Source organism: Scylla paramamosain, unplaced genomic scaffold, assembly GCF_035594125.1.
Source record: "Scylla paramamosain isolate STU-SP2022 unplaced genomic scaffold, ASM3559412v1 Contig26, whole genome shotgun sequence".
Lineage (NCBI taxonomy): Eukaryota > Metazoa > Arthropoda > Malacostraca > Decapoda > Portunidae > Scylla > Scylla paramamosain.
Window position 1 is genome coordinate 272,501 of NW_026973691.1, and position 17,756 is coordinate 290,256.

Consider the following 17,756-nt stretch of genomic DNA (forward strand, 5'->3'; position numbering starts at 1 on the left):
GTTGTATTGTGTTTGCTAAAGTGTTTGCTTCAAAAGAGATGGTTATTTATTTATTTATTTTTTTTTTGTGGATGTGTGTTATTTACTTGTGTTTGTGTGTGTGTGTGTGTGTGTGTGTGTGTGTGTGTGTGTGTGTTGCCCTATATATAGAACACATTTTTGAGGTAGAACAGTTTACGTGACAACAACCACCGCCATCACCGCCACGCATGGAAACACTTGCCCGGCTCATTACGAGAAGTTACAGTAATTTCTTCCCCGCGTCCCGAGTCTTGTGATCTTTTGAGCCAAACTTACCCCGCAGCTTACGAGTACTTAACACGAAGCGAGTTTGTGTAATTATTTATGTTTGTCTGAGTGGAGCCAATTTGAGCGTGTGGCCCTGAGTGAGGCGCCACACCTGCCTGGCTGCCCTCTTCTAGTCCACGTCCTATTCTTTTTCCTCTTCGTCTTCGTCTTTTCCTTTATCTTCCTCTTCTTTTTTCTTCCTTTTCCTCTTCCTCTTTTCCTCCTCCTCCTCCTCCTCCTCCTTTCAGAAATTTTCAATCAATCAGTGCTCCTCCTCCCAGCACCCTATCACCTGAGTTCTCCCTCTTCGTTTTCCATCACAAGATTAAGCATGGTTCCAGCACAACGTAATCCTGGATAGAAAAAAAAAGCTATGGGTGTTTAGATATTGGTCCTGAACTGCTGGTGCAATAATATAATGTCAGTGCAGGCCATAAAATAAATTGGCTTTTCTTTTCCTCCTTTTTTTTTGTGTGTGTGGAAATGACATTTTGAGCGGACTTTTTTGTTATTCATTTATTCTATTTCCTATCTTATTTTTTTTTTATTTATTTACTTACTTATTTTTTTGTCTTTGATCGGTCTTCCTGATACGTAAAATCCTTATAAGGCATGAGATACAGACTTCATGATCTTGGAACACAATATTATTTGTTGCTTTACTAACCGACTACATTATTCTGCAATATTCATGGAAGTTGGAAGAAACAAATGTGCAGCAACATAATACATACAAATTACTGGAAATCCTTCGACAAGCCCGCTGCATGAATACTTTTAGATAAGCACGTCGCATCAGCCTTTCAACTGACGTAATTCACTCCGGCATAATTTTAATTTCTTTTAAATAACATTAAAGTAACAGACAGCTTCGTTAGCCACAGTAGGGCTGTTGCTGGCTGTTCTTTCCTTTGCATTTCTTTGTTCCTCCTCCTCCTCCTCCTCCTCTTCCTGTATTTCTGAGGCACCAAATGAGAATAGCTAAATATGCATTTTACGCTAACACTAATTAAACTAAGCATGAGCTCTGGTTTTTGCCCTGTTGTTAGACATGGTGGGACGTCACCGCGTCAGCGTGTTTTCGTGAGCGTGATGATCCTCATACAGCAGCGGTGAAGAGCGAGGCACGTTCCGGGGAGCTCGTAAGTTCCATGTGAATCATATACTGTACTCTGCTTCACCAAGTCTGTCTTTGCAATTTTGCCACCTGAGGGCACGCCATCATGGCAAGTCTGCCACTGACTGATGCTCTTCCTCGGTGACTGGTTTGCATATTCTCGTCTTGTTTTAAAAAGTGCGGCAAATTTATTCTGTTTCTACCAAATTCATTGCTTAAATACACGATACCAGATTTTTTTTTTCTACTTGGACAATGAGGTGCCATATTAATAGGTAAGAATTTTAGTAGAAATTCAGTATTCTTCTTCAGACAAACGTGAATTGTCCTGCACGAAAAAAATGTAGCAACGGTGCTCCTCAGTACACAACTTGGTGATCCTCGTACAGCGAATGGTGTCTGATGTGAGGGTTGCTGCGAATGCTCAGTGGCAGACGGCAGAGAAATGGCAAGCTTGTTCTCGTATCGGCCAAGAACACTGTGATTATCCAGGCTGTGATTACTGCGACCATTGCTGCTTTGACGTGGTGTCTGAGGCGCTGCAAGGACGTAAGGCTCCCGGTGGACTGTGTGTGGTGGCAGAGCTGTCTTGATATTCCTATCTTGAAATAATTCCAGTCGTTGTAAATGGAAAAGAAAAAAAACGAGTTTTGGGATTTACAAGTGAAAGGGATGAAAACTAACTACTGACAAACACAACAACAACAACACGCCCTCTCAACCTCTCCACCACCCACCAACCACTAGCCACCAACCAGAACATCTCCACTCCATCAACCACCACCACCACCACCACCACCACCTCCCCAAACTCCCCAAGCCGCACCCTCTCTACTCACACACACACACATACACACGCACACGCACTCTCTCTCTCTCTCTCTCTCTCTCTCTCTCTCTCTCTCTCTCTCTCTCTCTCTCTCTCTCTCTCTCTCTCTCTCTCTCTCTCTCAAATCTTGCTCTATGACAGAGGAATTATGAAACACTCAATTGTTTCTCCTTCCCTTCACCAAATATACTTCAAAAATTAAGCGTCAGTACCTCAGCTGATGGTACTTTGGTGAGCTTCACGTGTCATCACCTGTTTGCATTACGTTTTTTCCCCCATTATATATCCTTCTTAATCTCAATCTTCATTTCTTCACCTTCCTTGCACTAACAGTCTTCAGAGATCAAGCGTCAGTACTTCAGTTGATGCTACTTTGGTGCGCTTCACGTGTCGTCACCTGTTTGCATTACTTTTCCCTATTTCATCTCCTCAATCTCAGTCCGCGCGTGTCCATTATAAAGAAATGGGGGGGGGGAAGTATTCTCTCGTGCCAACAGTGTACCGTGTGGTGGAGAGGGAGGCGTAGACATTAATTAGGGAGCAATGACCCTCTCCCCCAGCAGCCCTGACTCAACAGGTAGTCCTTAGTAAGTGATTAATTACCGTTTGCTACGTATTTACATAACGTTTGTTGCTCACCGCCGCGACACAGGTGGTCCTCATGTTAAGAAATGCTTGCTTTTTAATTTTCTTGTTGCTTATCCTTCACGCGCTGTATTGAACTGAACTGAAAGGGGAAACAAGAAGTGATGTGCAGTCTTTCCATTTCGGCGGAATGAACCTTGCTCAAGTTGCTTTTTAATTTAATATTTCGGATAATTATGAAATAACACTTGTTTTCACTTGAAGATTAGATTATTTTAGGTTAGGCTCACTGTTTTCATTGCTGATCCATGCATTATGTAGATCACGAAAAAAGGGGGATGTCTTGCCGAGAAATAAGTAGTGTCTGGGAATTAGTTAGCGAAGGTTATTTCCCTTAAAACGCAATATCTCTCAAAAGCCTAAATGTTTACCGGTGTGCCGCACCTATCCCTCTCCGCTGTGGTGAACTGAAAGGTAACAGCGCTCACCTTTCCGCTACGTGACCACTGAGCATTAGCACAATCAGGTAAGAGTGATGGCGTGGTGCTGTGAGCCGAGCCGAACACTCTGGCGGCGATCAGTCCGGCGCCGTACAGTGTTTTTTCTATATATATTGTACTGTGCTCAACTTGTATTGATTTCTATACTGAGATATGGAGTGTGCTGTATTCTGAGTCCACAAATCATTAATGCTTGCAAATTTGAGCATTTGATACCTGTCGAGATCAATCCCCCCCCAAGCACACACACACACACACACACACACACACACACACACACACACACACGCGCGCATTACTACACGGGTCGCTTACTCGCCCCGGGTCTCGTACAACACAGAGGATTCTCTCCCGTAAAGTTGTACCATGAGAACCTTTGCCATCGCCGCGACACACAGCACGCCCCTCCTTCCCCGCCTCGGACCCGCTGGCTTGGCGCTCCTCTTGTCCCGGTGAGCACTGAACATTGCACCGTGCCGTGGCTCATGTCTTGGCTCACACTCAAACTCAACCGGTCGTCAGGTGTTGCCTCACTTGACGTGCTGCACGATTATCATCCGCTGAAATGCTTGCCGTGACTTACAGGCGGAAAAACTCTGTACCACAGCAAAGTGAGGATAGGATCTGTCTTTGGTGAGAAAAAGCATCATTTGTTTACGATGTTCGATATATGAAGCTGTGTTGTACTTTTAAAAATTGTGTTGTAAGATTATTAATTTCTATTGTTTGAACTTGATTCATTAGGAGAGCTGATGTTGTTCTAGGCCCGCATTAGGTTTTTGTTAGACTACGTGAGTCACGTAAAATAAATTAGATGAATGGTATTTTTAATCGAATTCAAGTCTGCCGTGCATTATTTTACCAGTCCTGTGTCGCGGCTTCTGTAACAAACTGTAACAAACACTGCAGGGGATATTATATTGGGAGGAGGCAGTAGACACCTGCCGAAACGATAATTACTCCCAGTGAGGTCTAAAGCACTGTTCAGGGGGTGCTGTGAACTTATCATTAAACCCAGCTGTGACCTCACTGAACGTTTCCCTTAGTGTCTCACAACACAAGGGGGCAGTCACAGCCTGCCCTCTAAAGACAACTCTCTTCCTCCATACAAAACTACAAGCACCTAATAACACACACACCCTTCACTCAAAAATTTTTAAATAATCATGGCGACTCCTACACCAGCCTCGGAGTCCCCATCTGGGGAGGGGACCATAAATGTCCCCAGGTCGGACTGCCTTTCTGTCGACGACCCTAAGTGTCTTGACACCCCCCTCAACTTTTTCTTCATTAACTTCTGCAACATTCGCGGTCTAAGATCTAATTTTCAATCTGTAGAACACCACCTCTCCTCTTCTAAACCTCATCTTCTTTTCCTCACTGAAACTCAGGTGTCTGAGGCAACTGACAGTAGCCCCTTTTCTGTTCCCTCCTACTTTCTCTATCCTCATTTTCGATCCAAAGCTGGATGCTGCGTTTATGTGCGCAATGACTTAACCTGCTTTCGTGCCCACGCTCTTGAATCTTCCGAGTTTTCCACCATCTGGCTACGACTACAGAGTCACTCTCAAACTAAATTTATCTGTGCTGTATACCCCTCACCTAACTCCTCTGACTATAACAAATTCTTTGACTACTTAACTTCCAAAGTGGAGCACATTCTGATCCTCTTCCCTTTTGCAGAGATCTTCATTCTTGGAGACTTCAATGTTCACCACCAGCTTTGGCTTTCCTCTCCCTTCACTGACCATCCTGGTGAACTAGCCTACAACTTTGCTATCCTCCATGACCTAGAGCAATTGGTGCAACACCTTACTCGTATTCCTGACCGTCTTGGAGATACGCCTAACATTCTTGACCTTTTCCTGACCTCTAATCCTTCTGCTTATGCTGTCACCCTATCTTCTCCGTTGGGCTCCTCCGATCACAATCTCATATCTTTATCTTGTCCTATCACTCCAATCCCTCCTCAGGATCCCCCTAAGCGAAGGTGCCTCTGGCGTTTTGCCTCTGCTAGTTGGGGGGATCTGAGGAGGTATTTTGCTGATTTTCCTTGGAATGACTACTGCTTCCGTGTCAGAGACCCGTCTTTGTGTGCTGAGCGCATAACAGAGGTGATAGTGTCTGGCATGGAGGCGTACATTCCTCACTCTTTTTCTCGTCCTAAACCTTCTAAACCTTGGTTTAAAACAGTTTGTTCTCGTGCTATACATGATAGAGAGCTGGCCCACAAAAGGTACTTAAGCTTTCCATCACCAGAATCTCATTCACTTATATTTCTGCCCGGAACCATGCCAAGTCTGTTCTCCAACTAGCCAAAAACTCCTTCATTAACAGAAAATGTCAAAACCTTCCAAGATCTAACTCCCCTCGTGATTTCTGGCATCTAGCCAAAAATATCTCCAATAACTTTGCTTCTTCTTCTTTCCCTCCTCTATTTCAACCAGATGGCACCACTGCTATCACATCTATTTCTAAAGCTGAACTCTTTGCTCAAACCTTTGCTAAAAACTCTACCTTGGACGATTCTGGGCTTGTTCCTCCCTCTCCTCCACCCTCTGACTACTTCATGCCACCTATTAAAAATTCTTCGCAGTGATGTTTTCTATGCCCTTGCTGGCCTAAACCCTCGGAAGGCTTATGGACCTGATGGGGTCCCTCCTATTGTTCTCCGAAACTGTGCCTCCGTGCTTGCACCTTGCCTAGTCAAACTCTTTCAGCTCTGTCTGTCAACATCTACCTTTCCTTCTTGCTGGAAGTTTGCCTACATTCAACCTGTTCCTAAAAAGGGTAACCGTTCTAATCCCTCAAACTACCGTCCTATTGCTTTAATTTCCTGCCTATCTAAAGTTTTTGAATCTATCCTCAACAGGAAGATTCTTAAACATCTGTCACTTCACAACCTTCTATCTGATTGCCAGTATGGGTTCCGTCAAGGCCGCTCTACTGGTGATCTTCTGGCTTTCCTTACTGAGTCTTGGTCATCCTCTTTTAGATATTTTGGTGAAACTTTTGCTGTTGCCTTGGACATATCAAAAGCTTTTGGTAGAGTCTGGCACAAAGCTTTGATTTCCAAACTACCCTCCTACGGTTTCTATCCTTCTCTCTGTAACTTCATCTCAAGTTTCCTTTCTGACCGTTCTATTGCTGCAGTGGTAGACGGTCACTGTTCTTCTCCTAAATCTATTAACAGTGGTGTTCCTCAGGGTTCTGTCCTGTCACCCACTCTCTTCTTATTATTCATTAATGATCTTCTAAACCAAACTTCTTGTCCTATCCACTCCTACGCTGATGATACCACCCTGCACTTTTCCACGTCTTTTCATAGACGTCCAACCCTTCAGGAGGTAAACATATCACGCAGGGAAGCCACAGAACGCCTGACTTCTGATCTTTCTAAAATTTCTGATTGGGGCAGAGCAAACTTGGTATTGTTGAATGCCTCAAAAACTCAATTCCTCCATCTATCAACTCGACGCAACCTTTCAGACAACTATCCCCTCTTCTTCAATGACACTCAACTGTCCCCCTCTTCTACACTGAACATCCTCGGTCTGTCCTTTACTTATAATCTGAACTGGAAACTTCACATCTCATCTCTCGCTAAAGCAGCTTCTATGAAGTTAGGTGTTCTGAGACGTCTCCGCCAGTTTTTCTCACCCCCCCAGCTGCTAACTCTGTACAAGGGCCTTATCCGTCCATGTATGGAGTATGCTTCACATGTCTGGGGGGGTTCCACTCATACTGCTCTTCTAGACAGGTTGGAATCAAAAGCTTTTCGTCTCATCAACTCCTCTCCTCTAACTGACTGTCTTCAGCCTCTCTCTCACCGCTGCAATGTTGCATATCTAGCTGTCTTCTACCGCTATTTTCATGCTAACTGCTCTTCTGATCTTGCTAACTGCATGCCTCCCCTCCTTCCGCGGCCTCGCTGCACAAGACTTTCTTCTTTCTCTCACCCCTATTCTGTCCACCTCTCTAACGCAAGAGTTAACCAGTATTCTCAATCATTCATCCCTTTCTCTGGTAAACTCTGGAACTCCCTGCCTGCTTCTGTATTTCCACCTTCCTATGACTTGAATTCCTTCAAGAGGGAGGTTTCAAGACACTTATCCATCAATTTTTGACCACTGCTTTGACCCTTTTATGGGACTGGCATTTCAGTGGGCATTTTTTTTATTAGATTTTTGTTGCCCTTGGCCAGTGCCCTTGCTACATAAAAAAAAAAAAAATATTGTATGTCTTCACTAATTCACCTCTTTCATAGTTGCTTTCTTCCCCCTGCAGCAGACGGCTCCTTCCTTCCTTCCTTCCTTCCTTCCTTCCTTCCTTCCTTCCTTCCCTCTTGTGGCTCAAACTTTTCCGTCCCTCCTGCTCGCGTCCATCGGTTTTCCAGGGGAATGTGGACTCAGATATTCATGTATAAATTTCTTGGTGTAAAATATCCCCTGATAAATGTTCGTTCTCATTCCACGGAAACTCATTCTTGCATAATCTCTCCCGCACCTTCCCGCTGAATGTAAAAATGGACCATCCCTGCCTTCCCTCCGACACCTTCACCTCCTGCTGTGCACTCCAATACGGTCCTTATTCTTGTTCATTTCGTCTACCAACCTCTTTTTTCTCCATCACACCTTCACGTCCAGCAGTGTACTCCAACAGATTCCTTATTGCCACATCACCAACATGGGAGTATCTCGTATACCTGTCCATAAGTGAGGTGCTACTACTATTACTATTACTACTACTAATAATAATAATAATGATAATAATAATGATAATAATAATAATAATAATAATAATAATAATAATAATAATAATAATAATAATAATAATAATAATATTTTTTATACTGATGTTGCTGCTGCTGCTGCTGCTGCTGCTGCTGCTACTGCTACCACTACTACTACCACTACCATTATTACAACTACTGCTGCTCCTCCTGCTGCTGCTGCTGCTGGTGCCGCTGCTGCTGTTTTTTTTTTTTTTTTATGCAAGAAAAGCACTGGCCCTGGGCAACAAAAAGAACGAAAAAAATAACCCACCGAGATGCCAATCCGTAAGGAAAAATAAAAAAATAAGATTATCCAAAATTGGAGGGCGAGTGCCTTGAAACCTCCCTCTTCAAAGAGTTCAAGTCATAGGAAGGAGGAAACGCAGAAGCAAACAGGAAATTTCAGAGTTTATCTGTAAAAAGGATGCATGGATGAGAACACAGGTTAACTCTTGCATTAGAGAGGATAGAAGAAGGACAAAGAAGTATTACTTCCTCCGCAGAGTGCTGGGCACCAACACACAAGCTTTCTTCATAACTCTCCTGTAACATTTATTCATCTGCTTGTTTTAGCTATTTATTTATTTATTTATTTGTTCTCTCCGTGGAAGAACACACCGCGCCCTCTTCACTGACGAGTGAGGGGCGGCACGACCACACCGCAGAGCAGTGACACGCGCAAACACACACACACACACACACACACACACACACACACACACACACACACACACACACACACACACACACACACACACACACACCCATCTTATCATTTGTTTGAAATATAAATATCTCTACTTAGATATGTATCTGAGAGAGAGAGAGAGAGAGAGAGAGAGAGAGAGAGAGAGAGAGAGAGAGAGAGAGAGAGAGAGAGAGAGAGAGAGAGAGAGAGAAGGGGGGAATAATAATAATAATAATAATAATAATAATAATAATAATAATAATAATAATAATAATAATAAATTGTTTATTGCATGAAACATGGTTATTCATTTGATCATACACAGGTACAAGTAAAATAAGAAAGCAAATGTAGCTACATCATCAGCTTAGCGTAAGGCCATAAATGCTAAAATGATGAGATAAAATCTATGAGAAATACTATAAAATACTATAAAATAATACCTAAAATAAAGCTAAAACTAAAATAAGACTAGAAACAAAATTAAAATATTGGAGAAATCTAGCTAGATAGTGTAAAAAATAAATACATGTGGAGACCTAATTCAACACATTTAACAGTAGATTTCTAAGACTAGATTTGAAACTGTGTAGGCTTCCGGAGGTGGTAATATAGCGAGGGAGCTCATTCCATAACTTGGGCCCACACACCGTAGTGGCCCTGGCACCAGTGTCTGTTTTAGTTCTTTTTATATACAGGTTATTTCCTTGTCTTGTTGTGGTGGTTGTATTATCTCTGACTGTGGGAAGGTTCAGGTACCAGTCTGGGTATAGTCCATTCATTGATTTATACACTGTAGTACACTTCTCTAAATAATATTTGTTTTTCACAGTCAGCCACTCTAGTTCTTTTATGATAGGAGTCACGTGGTCATATTTTCTTGCACCTCCAGTTACAACTTTAGCAGCAAAGTTCTGTAGTTTTTGTACAGTATGAATGAGAGTTTTGTTGGGAGAGCCCCAGATACAAATACAATAATTAATGAGGCTAAGCACTAAAGACTGTACAATAACTTTACGAGTGGGTTTGTCAAAGTTCTCACTAACTCTGTTTATAAACATTAATGTTCCCATTATTTTAGTATTTAATTCTGCAATGTGCACATCAAATAACATGTATTTGTCAAAATAGACACCCAAATTTTTTACATGCGTAGTCGGGTATATATGTACTCCATTACAATTTATAGAAATGTCAGGGGGAACATGGGCTAACAGTTGCCTATTTCCAATGAAAATGCATTGCGTTTTTTTGTTATTTAATAATAGACCATTTGTTAGGAAATAAAGTTCTATATTTTGCAATGCATTTTCAGTGTTGGAGATGAGCTCATCAAAATTTTCGACAGTATCAGCTTCGAGGAATTGGGTGTCATCCGCGTATTGTATCAAAGATGTCTCGACTTTCTCATTAAGATCATTGACGTATATAGAAATTAAAATTGGGCCGAGAATTGAGCCTTGTGGAACCCCGTAACGTACGTTTTCTTTCTTAGATATTGTATTATTTAAGCGAACGGATTGTGATCTATCTTGAATATAATTTGCAAACCAAACATTGTCAATATTAAGCTTAGTGCACTTATTTAATAAATTATCGTGGCTGATACTGTCAAAGGCTTTTGATAGGTCACATAAAGTCAATACAGAGATTTTCTTTGAGTCCATATTATCATAAATTTTATCTGTAACGACAGTAAGAGCAGTTTCTGTAGACAGTCTAGGACGGAACCCGTGCTGCGTATTAGACAAGAGTTTATTAGTTTCCAAATAATGCGAGAGCTGACTAGCAACTACTTTTACAAGAATTTTAGAAAGAATGGGTAAAAGAGAAATAGGTCTGTAATTATTAAAATCATTAGTATCACCACTTTTAAAGAGTGGAACTACCACAGCATGTTTCCAAGTAGTAGGAAAGATACCTGTGACAATGAAAGTGTTAACAATGCAAGTTAGATAGAATGCTATAACAGACAATGAGTCTTTTACGAAAGTTAAAGGAATACTATCAGAGCCTATTGAGCTTGTGTCTTTAAGTCCCTTTATATTAAGAATTATAATGTCAGTGTCAACAGGTTATATTCAAACAAGGTAAAGTCAAGTGTATTTCGTCTGGAGTGTACAGAAAGTGTTTCAGCAGCGGTGTTCAGTGTTCACTATGGCCACGTGCGTCAGTAGTAAGCAGGAATTGCAAATATATAATTCCACCACCCGCCATGATGTTGCCGGGAGGGGCGGGGCGCCTTTCCCACGCCCGCCAACACCCGCCCCGCTGCCAATCAGTCCCTGTGCTTTGTCTTTCGTAGCCGTTGGCTGCTCCGCACCCCAGTCAGGGAGGAGCCTCGGCCAGGCTGGCCTATCACGTGGCGGCGGGCTTCCCTGCTCACGCTGTCAGCCAATGGAGAAGCGAAGAGAGGCAGCTGGAGGAGGAAGAGGAGGAGGAATACCTTTCCAGCATGATCTGTTTGTAAGGTGTGACTTGAGTAAGCGTGTGTATCATGCAGGCTAGGCTCCCTGTGTTTGCCAGGCGAGGTAGAGTACGAGTATTTAGCAAAGGTGAGAGAAGGAAAGAAGAAAGAGGGAGAAGGGAAGGGGGGAAAAAGGAAGTGGCTGTGTTGAACGGCGACTCCTGTTGCTGCTGCTGCCGCTGCTAGTACTACTCGTGTTGCAAAGTTTAAAATAAAAACTATCACTGAGAATCCAGAAACACAAGCGTGTGGCCAGTACAACAGTTATCCGTGTGTGTGTGTGTGTGTGTGTGTGTGTGTGTGTATGTGTGTGTGTGTGTTTCCTGAGCTGTGCGTTCAGATCACTTGATCTGTGACAGAAAAAAAAAAAATTGCTATCCCGGCGGGAAGCACTCAGTGATTATAAATTACGATGTTCATAAACTCAAATTATCTTGGTGTTATCAAATTATCAAATTTTCTCGGTCAGTGAAAAGTAAGGTGTATTCTATTACTACTTTTTCTTGGAGGTGTATTAAAGAAAAATAGATAAGTAAAAACAACGGGAAATTATATCTGCCGTTAAACGTTTGTTGGTGAGGGACATAAATACACACTTTGCTGTGTCATGTTATTGGCCGAGTTTACCTTGAATGGGATCACGTTTTCTTAGTGTCCCCGTGTTCCGGTTACCTGCCATTCGGGCATTATCCTTATTATTGTTATAAGTAGTGTAAGGCTTATTTACCCATTTTATATCATGTAGTATTATTCTCTTCATAATTTAAGTTCTCTATATCTTTGTATGTATAAGGGAAGAAGTACAATTGAGGTGAAATACGTTGAAAACGAGGGGAGCTTGAGTGGGCAACAACACATTCCAAGGAGGGGAAGGCAGAGCGCCTTAGGTCGTGAGGAAAGGTGGAGGGAAGGCGTCTCTCAGGGAAGGATCTTGGTGTGGATTGGTGATGGAGTGAGTTTGTGGAGGTATTAGTGGTGTAGCGGTATAACCTTGATATCCAGGATCAGGTTAGTGAGTCTTTTGTGGTACCAAGAGCTCTTGTCCGCTGAAGTTCGGTTGTTGAGTTGTGCCGGTGACGCTGTTGGGAGGGGTCATAGGTCAAACTGGCAGCCATTTTGTGAGTGGAGGTTGTGGTGTTAACCTTGGAAGTTGGTGTTGTGGTGTATTGGTGATTTTGGGGAACGAGATTGTGGTGTTATGGGTAATCTTTGGTGATAATGGTAATCTTTTGTGAGGCTTGAGGAGGTGAAATACGGGAATTATTGTCTGGGGACGCGGTAGTGGCGTCCGGGTAAATTCCTGCGGTTGAGGGGAAATATTTCTGTGACTGGTGGAGGTGTAAACGGGTTATGGTGACGTGGGAAGTGACGAGAACGTCATGTAGTAACGTGTACTACCTCATGTTGTTTGTGAATTATTATTAGTATTAATATATGTGCTTGTAACATAGAATAATCGTGTTTTCTACCCCCCCAACAACAATCTGGTATTAGAGGTAATTCCAGGTGTGCTGAGTCAAGGTAAAGGTGGAGTAAGAGATAATTCTGACGATTTCGGATAGGTCGGGTAGGCACTCGAAGCCTTTAAAAATCCAGACCTTTAAAACTTTCCGGGATCAGTGTAACGTCCACTTTCTTGGAGAGATAACCGGGATCGTACGATCGCAGGTAAGTAGGCGATCGTGACAGCTGATAATGTGCTGCGTGCATAGTAAAGGCGTGGGCAGTGTGTGCTATCAGGCCACTTCTAGTCTCTGTGGTGGAGCGCCTGTGTAGCTTTAAGGGAGATATATTTTTTAGTTGCGGGTGTGCGGCCACTGGGCAGGAAAGATGGTGTTGCTTTGATGATGTGATGCGATGTGAGACGGGTCGTTGGCTTTCCTGGACGTGCCGGGAATGCCCTTGTAATTATTATGTACGAGTAACTTTTGGTATGTGTGTGTGTGTGTGTGTGTGTGTGTGTGTAACGACAAGCAAACAAGGCAAGCATAGATCATTTTTATATAAACCAATTTGGAATATGCATCCGTAATTATCTTAGGAAACTGCTTCTGCTGCTGCTGAGCCAAAAATATTGAAAAGATTAGACAGACTGATTAATTGATTAATTTATGGGGATGACAGGCAGAAATGCGTAGATTTAATACAGGAACAGCCGCGTGTAGGCCTGATGGCTTCTTGCATGAGCCTCGAAAATGCTCCTAACCTGCTACCTACTGCCTTGAATATGTTTACCATGATGTATAAGCTTAATTCAGTACACCTGGACCAGAGAGAGGTTATCATGCGCATTGCATCGAGTGTTTGTGACGATCAGCAAACATGTGTTGTGTTGAACTCACCCGGCGACCGATTATAAAATGTATTATGTCTGGAACTAGTGATGTGAATAAGTCCCCTAATTTCTCTCTCTCTCTCTCTCTCTCTCTCTCTCTCTCTCTCTCTCTCTCTCTCTCTCTCTCTCTCTCTCTCTCTCTCTCTCTCTCTCTCTCTCTCTCTCTCCTCTTGTAGCCGCCGTATATGTACACCTTACACGACGGCTAGAGATACGCACATACGTACATTGTAATGTGACATTTTATGTTTTATTTGTTAGCGTTATATTATTTGTAGCACCTGGTTGTTATACATGAGCAGTGTATGGTGCGCCTACGCGCCGGCACAACAGAGTGAGAGGGGAGTGTAGGGCCGAGGGGACGCGTTGAACTTGCCCTCTCAACTATTTCTCTCGCCGAATGGTCGGTTGTTGTGACGTGAGTGTTGATAACATACCCACAGCATAATGAACATCATAGGCTGTAGGGGCCCACCAGCGTCTCCAAAGCCACCTCACGACAGTCACGCCTACACGTCAGACGTGTCTCGGGAGGCGCGGAGAGTTAATCCCAGTAAATCCCCGACCTAAATCAGTAAATCCCCGATCCTGGTAAATCCCCAAGTGTAATCCCTTGCATACAACCAAGAGGACGCCTGTTCCCCGCACTGTGTATGTATTCATCATAGTATTAGATAACAGATACTTATGTACCATGAGGATTTAATGATGCGTGTCAACATAATGTAACTACTTATAGTAATTAGATACGTAATTGTGAGGATTTAATGATGTATGTTAATATAAGTACACTTAACGTAACATAATGACGTACATCAGATCACGCAGACGAGAGGGCGACTTGCTGGTGGTGTTCATCTGTAGAACCGACCTAACCCACTACAATGTAGGTAACTCTGTATTGACTCACATATGTTAGGGAATTGACGACGTGAAGTGTCACGACATTAATGTACTGCAATACTTGTTTTATCTACTGATATACTTTTTTGTGTTTTTATCCGTATTAGTGATACTATGTTAATTCACAGGTTTGACCGCTTCTGAATACAAAGAGCGCGTACTGCACAGCTCGTTTCAGTCACCTCCAGTACAATACATTAATGAGCGTCGTACGGCGCTTACACCTCTTAGGTCCAATCATGTGACTGGAATCATAATTTTGTTAACATTTTTTTACTAAGTCGTTCTCTCTCTCTCTCTCTCTCTCTCTCTCTCTCTCTCTCTCTCTCTCTCTCTCTCTCTCTCTCTCTCTCTCTCTCTCTCTCTCTCTCTCTCTCCTCTCAGGTCCAATCATGTGACTGGAATCATAATTTTGGCAACCCTTTCCCACTAATTCGTTCCCCCCTCACCTCTCACTCTCCTCTTCTCTTCTCTTTCCTCAAGTTTTATTTCCTAAATTGCCTCTCCACCTTCCTCACGTCCTCCTCACTCTTCCCTCACACTGCCATCTCTCCCCTCCTCCTCCTCCTCCTCCTCCTCCTCCTCCTCCTCCTCCTCCTCTCTTTTTTTTCACTCTCCCTCTCTCCTCTCCTCTCTTTCCTAGACTTCTCCCATTCACCTTTCGGGAACTGGTGTCGTTCACATTTCTTCAGTCCCCTCGTTGCCTTTATGAAGCGCTCTAAGTCCTGCTTGGTTCAGCGGCGTGCTGGTTTCTCCTCCTCCTCCTCCTCCTCCTCCTCCTCCTCTCTCCTTTAAGCGGCGCTGCTCGCTGATCAAGCAACGCCTGTGAAAGCAGCGGACGCGCAGAAACAGAGGAAGCACACACACAAAATAAGTGTTTTCTTTTTACTCTAAACACTTCTTTTACAAGAATGCATCTCCTCATACGCAAAATGTTCGTTCTTGTACACAATTGTCTTTCCTTGTACAAAAATGTACTGTTATTCACAAATTTACTTTATACACTATTTTTTTTTTTCACAGAATTTAATTTCCTTACTCAAAATGCAACTTTCCATTGGCGGAATACATTTTCTTATAAAATATGTCCTTTAAAGAAAATGCACATTTACAGGAAATTCAGTTTTTACTGTATGAAATCACTTTTTTACCTCAAAAATTATGTATTTTCAATACAAGATCCACATTTTTCCTTCACATCATGTAGTGTTCTCATTTTTTTATTTATTTATTTATTTTTTTACGAGATATACATTTTCTTCCGCATACAATATTTTGAGCAAAATGTGCCTTATTTTAACAAGATACATCCTTTTTTTTTTATATACAGCATTTTTAAACATGTACTTTTTTTAAGCGTGATACACCTTTTTCTTTCACATAATATAATATTCCTACACAAAACATACCTTCCTACACACACACACACACACACACACACACAACCAAAAAAAAAAAATACAAAAAAAAAGAAAAATTTGCACAAATTTTACGTTTTTTTTTTTTTACTTTTTTTTTTTTTTCTTTTCTGTCCCTTAACTTGCAAATCAGTGGATCCCCGGCACCTTGCTGCTTCCTGAGTTGTATGGGTCACGCAGCTCTCACGCGAGCTCCGCCTCGCCCTGCCCCGCCAGACGGCCAACACTCGCTGCCACATTTTTTATAGTCACGTTCTTAGTATGACTTCTGATTGCGGGTCCGGTCACTTGCGCTGTGTCTGCCGCGTCCCTTGTGAGGGAAAGAAACCTAAATGAGAGAGAGAGAGAGAGAGAGAGAGAGAGAGAGAGAGAGAGAGAGAGAGAGAGAGAGAGAGAGAGAGAGAGACGGCGTTGAAAAAAAAGTTTAAAAAGTAAAGAAAGAGAAACTACCCTCGCCCTCCGTTTCCTGAAAGTTGAATGCGATGTAATGCAGAAACCAAATTAGAATAAGACCAAATTGCATATTGGAATCGAGCAAGACATTTTCACTGCTGCAGAGAAATACCAGGACCATCGTAACTGAAATACCGCCTTGCAGTATAAAAGGAAAACTCACTCTGGATTCCCTGAAGGTAAGGGCGGCGCGGTCCCTGGAGAAAGGGTGTGTCGGGGCGGAGCAGGAGGAGGAGAGGGCGAGGGAACAGCGGAGCAAGGGAGCCAAGCCAGGAGATGCAGGATTAAGCGGGGACGGGAGTCGAAATGAGGGAGTTTTTGAACAGAGAGAAAGAAGAAAGATATTGGAGACTGAGGGAGACGGTGAAGGGGATGAATTATTACCTAACTGATTGATTGATTTAGACACAGCAATGAGGTCACATGGTGCTGCACTGGGTGGGAAGCTGTGACTGGCGAGGGAGAGTCACTGATCAGATACAGAGAGTAGAATATAGATATGTAGGACGCATGCTCCTGCACTACAAATAAGAGAGTGAAAAGAACTGCAGACCGACAGAAAGACATAGGTAGAAAACAGTAACACGGACTATATATATATAGAGAGAGAGAGAGAGAGAGAGAGAGAGAGAGAGAGAGAGAGAGAGAGAGAGAGAGAGAGAGAGAGAGAGAGAGAGAGAGAGAGAGGAAATTTAAGAAAGGGAATGAACTAGAAGCCGTCAGCAAGGAATATACACATAAAAGTAGACAAGTAAAGAAAATAAAATTACGGAGCCGCAAAAAGAGGAAGGAAAGAGAGGAAGGAAGAAAATGGAGTGCGGCGAGGCGGAAATGAGAAACACAGACAGGTAGAAAGGCGCGCCCGTGCACACACATACACACACACAGTCAAGTTCACCATAATGAGGCCGCCAAGGTGTTGGAGTGTTACATTGTGTAGTGTTACAGGAAAGAAAAGAAAAATTAAGATGGTGTGGATGAGAGAAGCAAGAAGAAAACAAGAGCCAGAGAAGACTTAGACAAAAGGAGGATACTTTAAAGTCCTGGTGTAAACAAATGTCGAAATTTATGAAAAGAAAACAAAGAAGATTGAGGCGGTGAGTGAAACAAGCAAGAAGGAAACGAGAAGCAAGGAAGTTTTAAACACAAGAAAAATACTGTCAAATTCTGGAGTAAGCATAGATGGAAATTGAGTGATTGTGACTTTGTGAGTGAGAGAAGTAAGAAGAAAACGAGAAGCGGAGAAATATGTTGGACCAAAAAAAAAAAAAAAAAATCTGTCTAGTCTTGGAGTAAGTGAGAGTAGAACTTAAGAGACTGTGGGTGAGAGAAGCGAGTAGGAAACTGGAAGGAGGAAAGTTTTAGACAAAAGGATGACACTTTCAAGTCCTAGATCATG

At 42.6% G+C, this 17,756-nt stretch overlaps 1 protein-coding gene across 12 annotated transcripts in view; it reads left to right on the plus strand.

The window, feature by feature from the left end:
• LOC135097621 (uncharacterized) overlaps positions 1–17,756 on the plus strand; it is a 98,220-nt gene that overhangs the window by 69,444 nt on the left and 11,020 nt on the right. For 2 of the 12 annotated variants that reach the window (XM_063999561.1, XM_063999566.1), the window contains exon 18: positions 11,087–11,252. The exons of the other annotated variants lie outside the window; for them this stretch is intronic. The gene's annotated coding sequence lies outside the window, so the exon portion shown is untranslated. The remainder of the gene's footprint in view (positions 1–11,086; positions 11,253–17,756) is intronic. 12 annotated transcript variants of the gene reach the window in all.